This window comes from Eretmochelys imbricata, chromosome 3 (assembly GCF_965152235.1).
Source record: "Eretmochelys imbricata isolate rEreImb1 chromosome 3, rEreImb1.hap1, whole genome shotgun sequence".
NCBI classification, from domain to species: Eukaryota; Metazoa; Chordata; order Testudines; family Cheloniidae; genus Eretmochelys; species Eretmochelys imbricata.
Genome location: NC_135574.1, coordinates 16,819,024 through 16,829,721, shown reverse-complemented (window position 1 = coordinate 16,829,721; position 10,698 = coordinate 16,819,024).

Genomic DNA, 10,698 nt, shown 5'->3' with positions numbered 1-10,698 from the left:
GGGATTTTGCGTTGGTGTTTTTAACTCTTCAATGGGAGATTCCTTTTCATCTTCTACAAAAATTATTTATTTTCACCTTACAGGTCCTATGTTCTTTCCATTATACCACAGTAGGCCTGATCCTATTCCTGCTCCCACTGACATCAATGGCAAAACTCTGATTGATGTCATTGGGATACAGATCAGGCTCTATATTCCTATCTATGCTTGAGATAAAATTTCATATCGCTGCTTCCTTTAGTCTAAAGCGTGCAATCCTAACACGGAAATGAAACAACTTGCAACAATGTGGTGCTATTTTTTTTTATTTAAAACCACACTCCAATAACATAACTGTGGAACAAAAAACAAAGTCTACCAGTGAGTCTGTTGGTCTAGACTGTCCATGGTTAGCGAGAAAGCAGGTGAAAATAAATGACCTGTTGTTCCAATGCAATGACAGAAACCACAGTTACAATGGCAGGCCGTGCACAGGGTTTTATGTTACTACACAACATATTGCTATATATTGCTAACAGAGTCAATCTGCAGCATCACTTGAGAAATTATGTGGATGGTATTTACAAGTGCATCCCATATATTTAAGTAGCATTTTAAATATTTACAGTAGATAATAATTAATGAGTTACTATTAATTACAAAGTTGTAGCAGTTTATGACGTCTCAGGAGCATTAATAGTCTTGTTCATATTTCCCACATTATTTTGATCTTACATTATATTACAGAACGTCATAATAAATATTTGGTAAATATTTGGTACGATTTCTCACCTTACAGCTGTCGGCAGCATTAAATGATACTTGCTGACATTGGCACTTAAACACTGACATTTGTCAGCTGTCTGCCAACGGCGGGGTAGAATGTTGAGTGCATTCCGCTCAACATCAGCTCTCAGCTGGTTATTATGTGGCTGCTTCTCACTTCTAAATGTTTGCGTACCATTTAATTACTACCAAAAACAGTCAGACCACGAAAACTACCCCTTCAAAATGCGACAATACATCAGCCATCTCTTGTATAATGTACACTGAAGGCAAACGTTTGTGGAGGCTGGACTAATAGAACATGAGTCTCTTCTAACTTCCACCACATTTTTTACAAGGTAGTTCCATTGACATTGGTGAAGTTACTCCTGATTTATGACATGTAGGTGAGTAAAGAACCAGGACCACAGTCTTCTTTCGTTATGCCTAGGCATAATGGGTAGACATAATGAAAGCAGAGTCTGATTCTATTCTAAGTTGTATTGGTATAAATTAGATGCAACTCCACTTATGCTGAAGGAGCTGCTGTGGTGGAAAACTTATTTAGAACTATAGAATCATAGAATATTAGGGTTGGAAGAGACCTCAGGAGGTCATCTAGTCCAACCCCCTCCTCAAAGCAGGACCAACACCAACTAAATCATCCCAGCCAGAGCTTTGTCAAACAGGGCCTTAAAAACCTCTAAGGATGGAGATTCCACCACCTCCCTAGGTAACCCAGTCCAGTGCTTCACCACCAGCCTCGTGTAATCGTTTTTCCTAATATCCAACCTAGACCTCCCTAACTGCAACTTAAGACCATTGCTCCTTGTTTTGTCATATGCCACCACTGAGAACAGCCTAGCCCCATCCTCTTTGGAACCCCTCTTCAGGTAGTTGAAGGCTGCTATCAAATCCCCCCTCACTCTTCTCTTCTGCAGATTAAATTAGCCCAGTTCCCTCAGCCTCTCCTCATAAGTCATATGCCTCAAGCCCTTAATAATTTTCGTTGCCCTCTGCTGGACTCTCTCAATTTGTTCAAATCCTTTCTGTAGTAGGGGGCCCAAAACTGGATGCAATACTCCAGATGTGGCCCCATCAGTGCCAAATAGAGGGGAATAATCACTTCCCTTGATCAGCTCGCAAAGCTCCTACTAATGCAGCCCAATATACCGTTAGCCTTCTTGGCAACAAGGGCTCACTGTTCACTCATATCCAGCTTCTCATCCACTGTAACCCCCCAGGTCTTTTTCTGCAGAACTGCCACTTAGCCAGTTGATACCCAGCCTGTAGCGGTGCCTTGGGATTCTTCCGTCCTAAGTGCAGGACTCTGCACTTGTCCTTGTTGAACCTCATTCAATTTCTTTTGTCACAATCCTCCAATTTATCTATGTCACTATGGACCCTATCCCTACCCTCCAGCATATCTCCCTCTCCCCCCAACTTAGTGTCATCCATGAACTTGCTGAGGGTGCAATCCATCCCATCATCTAGATCATTAATGAGATGTTGAAGAAAACCAGCCCCAGGACCAACCACTGGGGCACTCCGATTGATACTGGCTGCCAGCTAGACATCAAGCTGTTGATCACTACCTGCTGAGCCCGAAGGTCTAGTCAGCTTTCTAGCCACCTGATAGTCCATTCATCCAATCCATACTTCTTTAACTTGCTGGCAAGAATACTGTGGGAGACCGTATCAAAAGCCTTGCTACAGTCAAGGTTTATCACATCCACCACTTTCCCCGTATCCACAGAGCCAATTATCTCATCATTGAAGGCAATCAGGTTGATCAGGCATGACTCGCCCTCGGTGAATCCATGCTGACTGTTTCTGATCACCTTCCTCTCCAAGTACTTCAAAATTGATACCTTGAGGACCTGCTCCATGATTTTTCCAGGCACTGAGGTGAGGCTGACCGGTCTGTAGTTCCCTGGATTCTCCATCTTCCCTTTTCTTAAGGATGGGCACTATATTTCCCTTTTTCCAGTCATCCGGGACCTTACCCAATTGCCATGAATTTTCAAGAGAATGTCCAATGGTTCTGCAATCACATCTGCCAACTCCCTCAGTACCCTTGGATGCATTGCATCCGTCCCCAGGGGCTTGTATATGTCCAGCTTTTCTAAATAGTCCTTAACCTGTTCTTTCACCACTGAGGGTTGCTCACCTCCTCCCCATACTGCAGCAGTCTGGGAGCTGACCTTGTCTGTGAAGACCGAGGCAAAAAAAAAAACAAACCATTGAGTATTTCAGCTTTTTCCACATCATCTGTCACTAGGTTGCCTCCCCCATTCAGTTTGGGTCCCACACTTTCCCTGACCTTCTTCTTGTTGCTAACATACCTGTAGAAACCGGTCTTGGTACCCTTCACATCCCTTGCTAGCTGCAACTCCAATTGTGCTTTGTCCTTCCTGATTACACCCCTGCATACTCGAGCAATATTTTTATACTCCTCCCTAGTCATCTGTCCAAATTTCCACTTCTTGTAGCTTCCTTTTTGTGTTTAAGCTCACCGAAGATTTCTCTGTTGAGCCAAGCTGATCGCTTGCCTTATTTGCTTTTCTTTCTGCACATCAGGATGGTTTGTTCCTGTGCCCTCAATAGGACTTCTTTAAAATACAGCCAGCTCTCCTCGACTCCTTTCCCCCTCATATTAGCCTCCCAGGGGATCCTGCCCATCAGTTCCCTGCGGGAGTCAAAGTCTGCTTTTCTGAAGTCCAAGATCCGTATTCTGCTGCTCTTCTTCCTTCCTTTTGTGAGGATCCTGAACTTGACAATCTCATGGCCACTGCTGCCCAGGTTGCCACTCACTTCTACTTCCCTTACCAATTCTTCCCTGTTTGTGAGCAGCAGGTCAAGAGGAGCACGGCCCCTAGTTGGTTCTTCCAGCACTTGCACCAGAACGTTGTCCCCAACACTCTCCAAAAACTGGATTGTCTGTGCACTGCTATATTGCTCTCTCAGCAGATGCTAGGGAGTTTGAAGTCCCCCATGAGAACCAGGGCCTGTGATCTGGAAACTTCTGTTACTTGTCTGAAAAAAGCCTCATCTACCTCATACTCCTGCTCTGGTGGTCTATAGCAGACGCCCACCACGACATCACCCTTGTTGCTCTCACCTCTAAACTTAACCTAAAGACTCTCAACAGGCTTTTCTGCAGTTTCATACTTGAGCTCTGAGCAATCATACTGCTCTCTTGCATAGAGTGAAACTCCTCCACCTTTTCTCCCCCTCATGTCCTTCCTGAACATTTTATACCCATCCATGACAGTGTTCCAGTCAGGTGAGTTACCCCACCAAGTCTTTGTTATTCCAATCACATCATAGTTCCTTGGCTATGCCAGGACTTCAAATTCTTCCTGCTTGTTTCCCAGGCTTCTTGCATTCGTGTAAGGGCAGCTAAGATACCTAGCCAATTACACTAGTTTCTCAGTATGAATCAGGAGACCTCCCCTGTTACACCCCCCTTCTTGTGCTTTCTCCTGGTATCTCACGTCCCCACTTACCTCAGGTCTCCATCCCCTGGCGAACCTAGTTTAAAGCCCTCCTCACTAGGTTAGCAAGCCTGCCTGTGAAGATGCTCTTCCCTCTCTTCATTAGGTGGATCCCATCTCTTCCTAGTAATCCTTCTTCCTGGAACAACATCCCATAATTGAAGAATCCAAAACCCTCTCTCCAACACCATCTGAACAACCATGCACTTACCTCCACAATTTGATTGTCGCTACCTGGGCCATTTCCTTCAACAGGGAGGATGGATGAGTACATTACTTGTGCCTCAAACTCCTTTATCCTTCTTCCCAGAGCCACATAGTCTGCGATTACCCGCTCAATGTCATTCTTGGCAGTATCATTGGTGCCCATGTGGAGAAGTAGGAACGGGTAGTGGTCTGAGAGCTTGATCTGTCTCGGCAGACACTCCATCACTTCCTGAACTCTAGCTCCAGGAAAGCAGCACACTTCTTGAGTTTCCCGGTCTGGACGGCAGATGGATGACTCTGTCCCCCTTAGGAGGGAGTCCCCAACCACCACTACCAACTATCTTCTCCTCTTAGGAGTGGTGGTTGTGGAACCCCCATCCCTAGGGCAATGCATCCCAGGCCTTCCGGTTGATGGAGTTTCCTGGTGACAAGAAGCAAACATGTACGACCCTTGTTACATTAATAAAGCCATGTGTGGGAACCTGGTTATAACTCAGTTTATAGCTGGTTCAGATTCTCAGGCATGACCAAGCTACCCTTGGCACCAGACACGGGTGGTGGACACAGGCAGCTTCAAACTAGTTTATGCTTCTTTGATACTTGGATAGCTTGTCACCTTTTCCCTGGCCATGCCCTTAGGCCAAGGGAGCTGGGAGGTAGTAGCATAGGAGATTTTTTGGAAGTCTTATGTTATTGAAAAATTCCCTCACGCTGGGTAGGAATCCAGCAGGCTAGTTCCAATGGGTTTAAGGTGGCTTTGAACTGGTCAACTTACTCAAAACAGAATAAATTAATAAAAATTGGGCTAATTGTTTCAACTTTTATAAAGACTGGATGTTGGTCAGACTGTGATTCTTTTTTCCCACTTACTTTTTTGCAAATCGTTGAAGTTACAGAGTTACACTAAGGTAAAACCCCTGTAAATGAGATCCAAATCAGGTCCTTCATGTGGCCAAGGTCCAAGGAATATAAAAAAAATTGAATTTAGGATCCACCCCTGCCAGCAGACAGCCCTTTTGACTAGGTTTAGCATTTCCCACAATGTCAATGGAACCCCTCAAAGTAGGAACATCTTCATGAGCCTGCACTAAATGTTGACACGCCCGGCCTGTTGTTGAGAGCTAGGTTAGGCGACAATTGTGGTGTAACAAAGTTCTGAGATGTGAATACATTTGTAGCATCAAGTCACAGTACTTAAGCCCATCTTCAGCCTTGCAGTAAAGACTAGTGTGGGATGTAAGTGGCGGAAAGGGCCTTGCACTGACTCTGTGGAGTTGGGTGGATTTCACTGTTAAAGCAAAACAAGAGGAACACAAACCACACAATGGTAAGGAACCATCACAAAAACCATGCTCCTTTTTGTTTCATGTTTTCAGGGTGAAATCCTGAAGTCAATGGCAAAACTCCCATTGATTTCAATTAGACCAGGATTTCACACTTAATGTGCAAACACAGGGCCAGCTGAATTCTCTGCTGGCATAAATGGGTGAAGCACCACAGACTTCAATGGAGCTGTAGCCATATATACCAGCAGAGAACTTAATCCACTAAATGGAGCAAAGAGGGAAGTTAACTCTTTCATCTCTGTGAGTTTGGCTCTGATGCACTCAAGGTAGGATAATGTCATGACACTGAACTCCACACTAACAAGTGTTCAACTACCTACTTCATTCTAGAACTACTAACCTGTCTGCCAAACTAAGTCAATCAATCAATAAATATGAAAACATCAATATAAAACTATATTTAAATTACTTTCTGAATAGCTTACAGTGGAACCTCTAGCACTAGGAATGATTCTATATATAGCATATATAGTTAAGTTTTGAAATGAGATTTGGATTTCACTTATTATTCACCAAAAGTCAAGGTACATTTCCTATATTACTATATTCTGCTTTTTTAGAATATATCTAAAATATATTTTATATAGCTAAAATATCAAAATATATAACCACAAGCCCCTAGTAGTTGTTTTATATATATTCATGTCATTTTCTACCATTTATTTTCCCCTTCAGTTACAATATACATGAGCCTAGTGGTTTCTAAACATAATATGCTGTACATACAATTGTACTCTCAACAGTCATTGGCATTGTTGAAAATGCCCTGGTTTAAACATGTTGAGTTTAGGAATCAATGTGAGATGGGGCTATTTTTCACTGATGTTGGGGAGCTTTGTCCCATCTCACTCAGGCACATATCGGGGGGAAAATAGGGCTGTCATCAAAAACCATTTGTCTACCTATTTTATCACCACCTCCCCGCCAAAATATTTAAGTGTATCCAGATCTGAGATATAACAAAAGTATTGTCTCATTATTTGTTTGTACTCCCCCATCTGTCTGTATCCATTTGTTGTCTCTTGTCTTATACTTGGATTGTAAGCTCACTGGGGCCAGCACTGTCTTTTTGTTCCATGTTTGTACAGCACCTAGCACCGTGGGGTCCTGGTCCATAACTAGGGCTCCTAGGTGGTAACACAAATAATATTAATAATAACAACTTCACAATATACGTATCAGGCAGAGAACATATTTTGTCACATTTCAAAGTAAGGGTTATATCATAAATTGCAATATTTCATCTCAGCCTGAACGACACGTGTTGCATATTTGGCGCTACCAATAAATATCCTGTATGCAATAAGTGGAACTTTATTTAGGGAAGCCAGTTCTTTCGCAGAAAAGTAACTCTAAGCAGAGTGAACCCTAACTGACTTTGCACACCTCAGAGCTTTGCAACAACCTCTAACCTTCACTCTACTTCACTATCAATGGAGTTGCAGTTGCACTGCATGCGAGTTCGCGAGAAGATGACTTCATTGTGTGCAATATAGCGACCTATACACAGGGGTCGCTACTGACTCTCCTCATAATAAAGACACCACTGGTGGGTTATCTAATCTGTTCTTGAATATCCACAGAAACGGTGCCCCAACGGCTTCACTTGGGAGCCTGTTCCATTGCTCAAGTGCTCTTGTAGCTGAGACTGTTTAGCTCAATTTTTCCTTCTTTAGCATCAGGATTTGTTTGTTTGTTTGTTTTTCTACTATCTTCTGAAACTGTGAATAATTCCCTGCCTTCATTTGCATTATCATCTTATATAGAGACTGACAAATCACTCCAAGCCATCTCTATTCTAGACTACTTCAACTTAACCGTATCGGCTTCTCCTCAGAGCCTCCATTGCTTTTACTGTAGCATTTTTCCACCTTTCCCTCCCTATATCTTTGCTAAACCATGGGGACCAGAACTACATGCAATGGGGCAGTCTCTGTTCACACCGTTGTAAATCAGAAGTAACTCCATTGAATTCAGGAAGCCTGATTCTCCACAGTGTTGGAGAAGATTCTCTGCTGGTATAAATTTGCCTCTTGAGTGTAAACCAGATCAAAATGATGGGGTCAATGCTGATGACACTTGCAAGTTCCAAAGGGAGGAGGGGGGAGTGTCAAAAGTCCAAAACAGAATCAAAGGCATCAAGCACCCATGCTAAGTAAACCAACCAAGCAACAGGGTTTCACATGCTCCTTCCACTGCCCTGGATGGGAACCTTTGCTTCAATTCTGCTTACATTGTATGAGCAGACACTTTTCAAAATCTTCAAAGGCTGGGGATACTGTTAACTTTTTACATTTCAGTGCATTGCTTTCTTCAATTTTTTGGATAACATAAAAGTTTCTGTTTAATCTTCTGCCAGCCCTGGTATCTCTTGCTACATCAGAAACCTTGGCAGAATTCAATTTTTATTTTTTTATAATTTTGACATATAATATTGGTGTTTATTGTTCAGCCTTTTATCATTTTACATTTTTACAGATGTACAAAATTAATGGGTTTTAAGCATTTTTTTCTATTTTTATCAATTTAAATGTTCACCATTGTGGGAAATTAGGGGAAGGGCCAGGAAGTACAGGGATCAGATAGGAATTGTTTAATGACAATACATATCGAAATTAAAAAAGTTAGAGTTATAACTGTTAAAACACAAATTGTCAGCATCACATGTCAAAATATACAAAGTCAATATCCTTAAATCAAACACTAATAAATTCTCAAACAACATTTTTCTTACTTTGCCTATCTGTAAATGTCATCTATGGAAACATTTTTGTCCTCGGTTTATGTGGATATGGTGAAATCTACGTTTACGGATAAAAAGCTAATCCTTCCAAGATGAGCTTTCAGTAGCCTTTGAAATCTGTACGGGAAGTACTTACAACTTTATGTTGGGGTTCCATTTTCTCCATTGTCTATGTCTACATAACAAGCTAATCAAAAAGTCTTCACATCCATATGGTCTGTGTGACTTTACCATCTGCAAGCTGAACTGTAACCTTGAAATAGACAGCAGGGCTAGATCTCACTGAGCCAACTGAGGTGCCCAAGATAGGTGAATATTAAAGGATAATGCTGTCCTGTTTAGGACTGGAATTCAATAATTTTCTTTATCCAGGAGGCATTGGAAGCAAGTTTAAGTTTTTATGACTTTACCTGACAACACTTTGAATTAGGACAGTTTTATCTGAGTGTGCATATAAGGCATCTAATGAGATATGTAAATGTATAATATTATTTATAATATTTATTCAGCATTTGTGTTAATATTTATGCATAAAACCAAGAAGTTCCTTAACATAGCTAAGACACTGAATTACTGAAAATATCATAAAAAGGTCTTTCAGAGTCATATTTCACACTCATTCATACTGACTTGCTTTTATTTTTTCAGTAATTTGACTCAAGTATTTGGATCCCAGCCCAGATTACAACAATCACAAGTGTGGATCTTATGAGGAAGTTTTATAAGATTTTCATACACTGTCCTTGTGAAATATGAATTTTATTTTTAAAGGTGAGCATGATCAACCATTGGAACAAGCAAGAAAGGGAAGTGGTGGATTCTCCATCTCTTATCATCTTCAGATCAAGACTGGATGTCTTTCTGGAAGATGTGCTTTAGTCCAACACAAATTGTTGTGCTCAGTGCAGGGGTAAATAGGTGAAATACCATGGCCTGTAATAGAATAGATAATCTAATAGTTCCATCTTGCCTTAAAATCTATTAATTGGATGAGAGCTACAAGGCCTTATTAGGGTTTACATAAGTTACCAGTACTTAAATTAGAGTATTATACACTTAATGCTTCAGGCCCTGATTCAGGAAAACATCTCTATCTAGGACTGCACTTGAACACATGCTTCATCTATCACCAAAATGCAGCCACCTCTGGGGTGACACAACAGCTATTTAACAATGTATAGTAACACAGCTAATTGTTCAGGGCAAGAAGTGAAGAAGAAAAGTTTGAAATTGAAGGAGAAATTTAGGCAGGAACCATGAAACCAACCTTGTTGGAATTTGGTCAGAATGCTGGTAACTCTTACCACTATCATGAACTCTGATATAACAAATCTCTATTTGTAGGGCCACAATCTGCAGGTCGCAGTCAGTCCTTAGTTAGGTTAAACATCCATGGACATGAGTAAGGACTGATTAAGAGCTGCAGAATCGTTTCATTGCCAAATGGAAGCCCACTTTCTGGATTTGGCTGTCAGTAGTTGCACTGTGCAAAATGCAGTGTTGGTCATACTGAAATTATTCGGGGGGGGAAGGCAGAGAGGAATCCCAGGTTCCCTAGAAAAGCCTACCACAAGGCTCTTCCAGAACTTCCTCAACTCATTTCCTTACTTAACTATTTTAAAAGGGGAAATTGTATTTTCCCTTGTACCCAGCCCAGGATCTACAACATACACTTTTCAGTCCCTTGTCTGAAAATCAACCGATACAGTGAGAACTGTTTATAGCGCAGCTGTGGAATGACAATATGATAAAAGCACCACGTCTTCTATAGTCTGGGTGTAACAACTCATCTCAAACAGGCTATTAGCTGAACTTCTCTCTTAAATGTTGCCTTTCCTTCAAGGATTCTGCTCCTTGGATTGGATAAAGTTGATAAACAGGAAGAGGGAAATCAAGCGATTTCAAGATAGCCTTACAAATGCATAGCATGGGTACTCATGAGACCCTCACTTTCCATGAAGAAAAAGAGTCATTCATATGAATGTGCACAGAAAATAAATAAAAAGGGTTATGAATCCGGCCAATGTGAATTCATAGTTTTAATTGAAATGAATATTCTCTATATTTTCTTCTTCTATTTGCCCAGCTCTAATGTTGATACTCCAGATAGGGTGAAAAATCACATGGTATGTAGGTTAGAGGGGAAAAGAAATACCAAAAT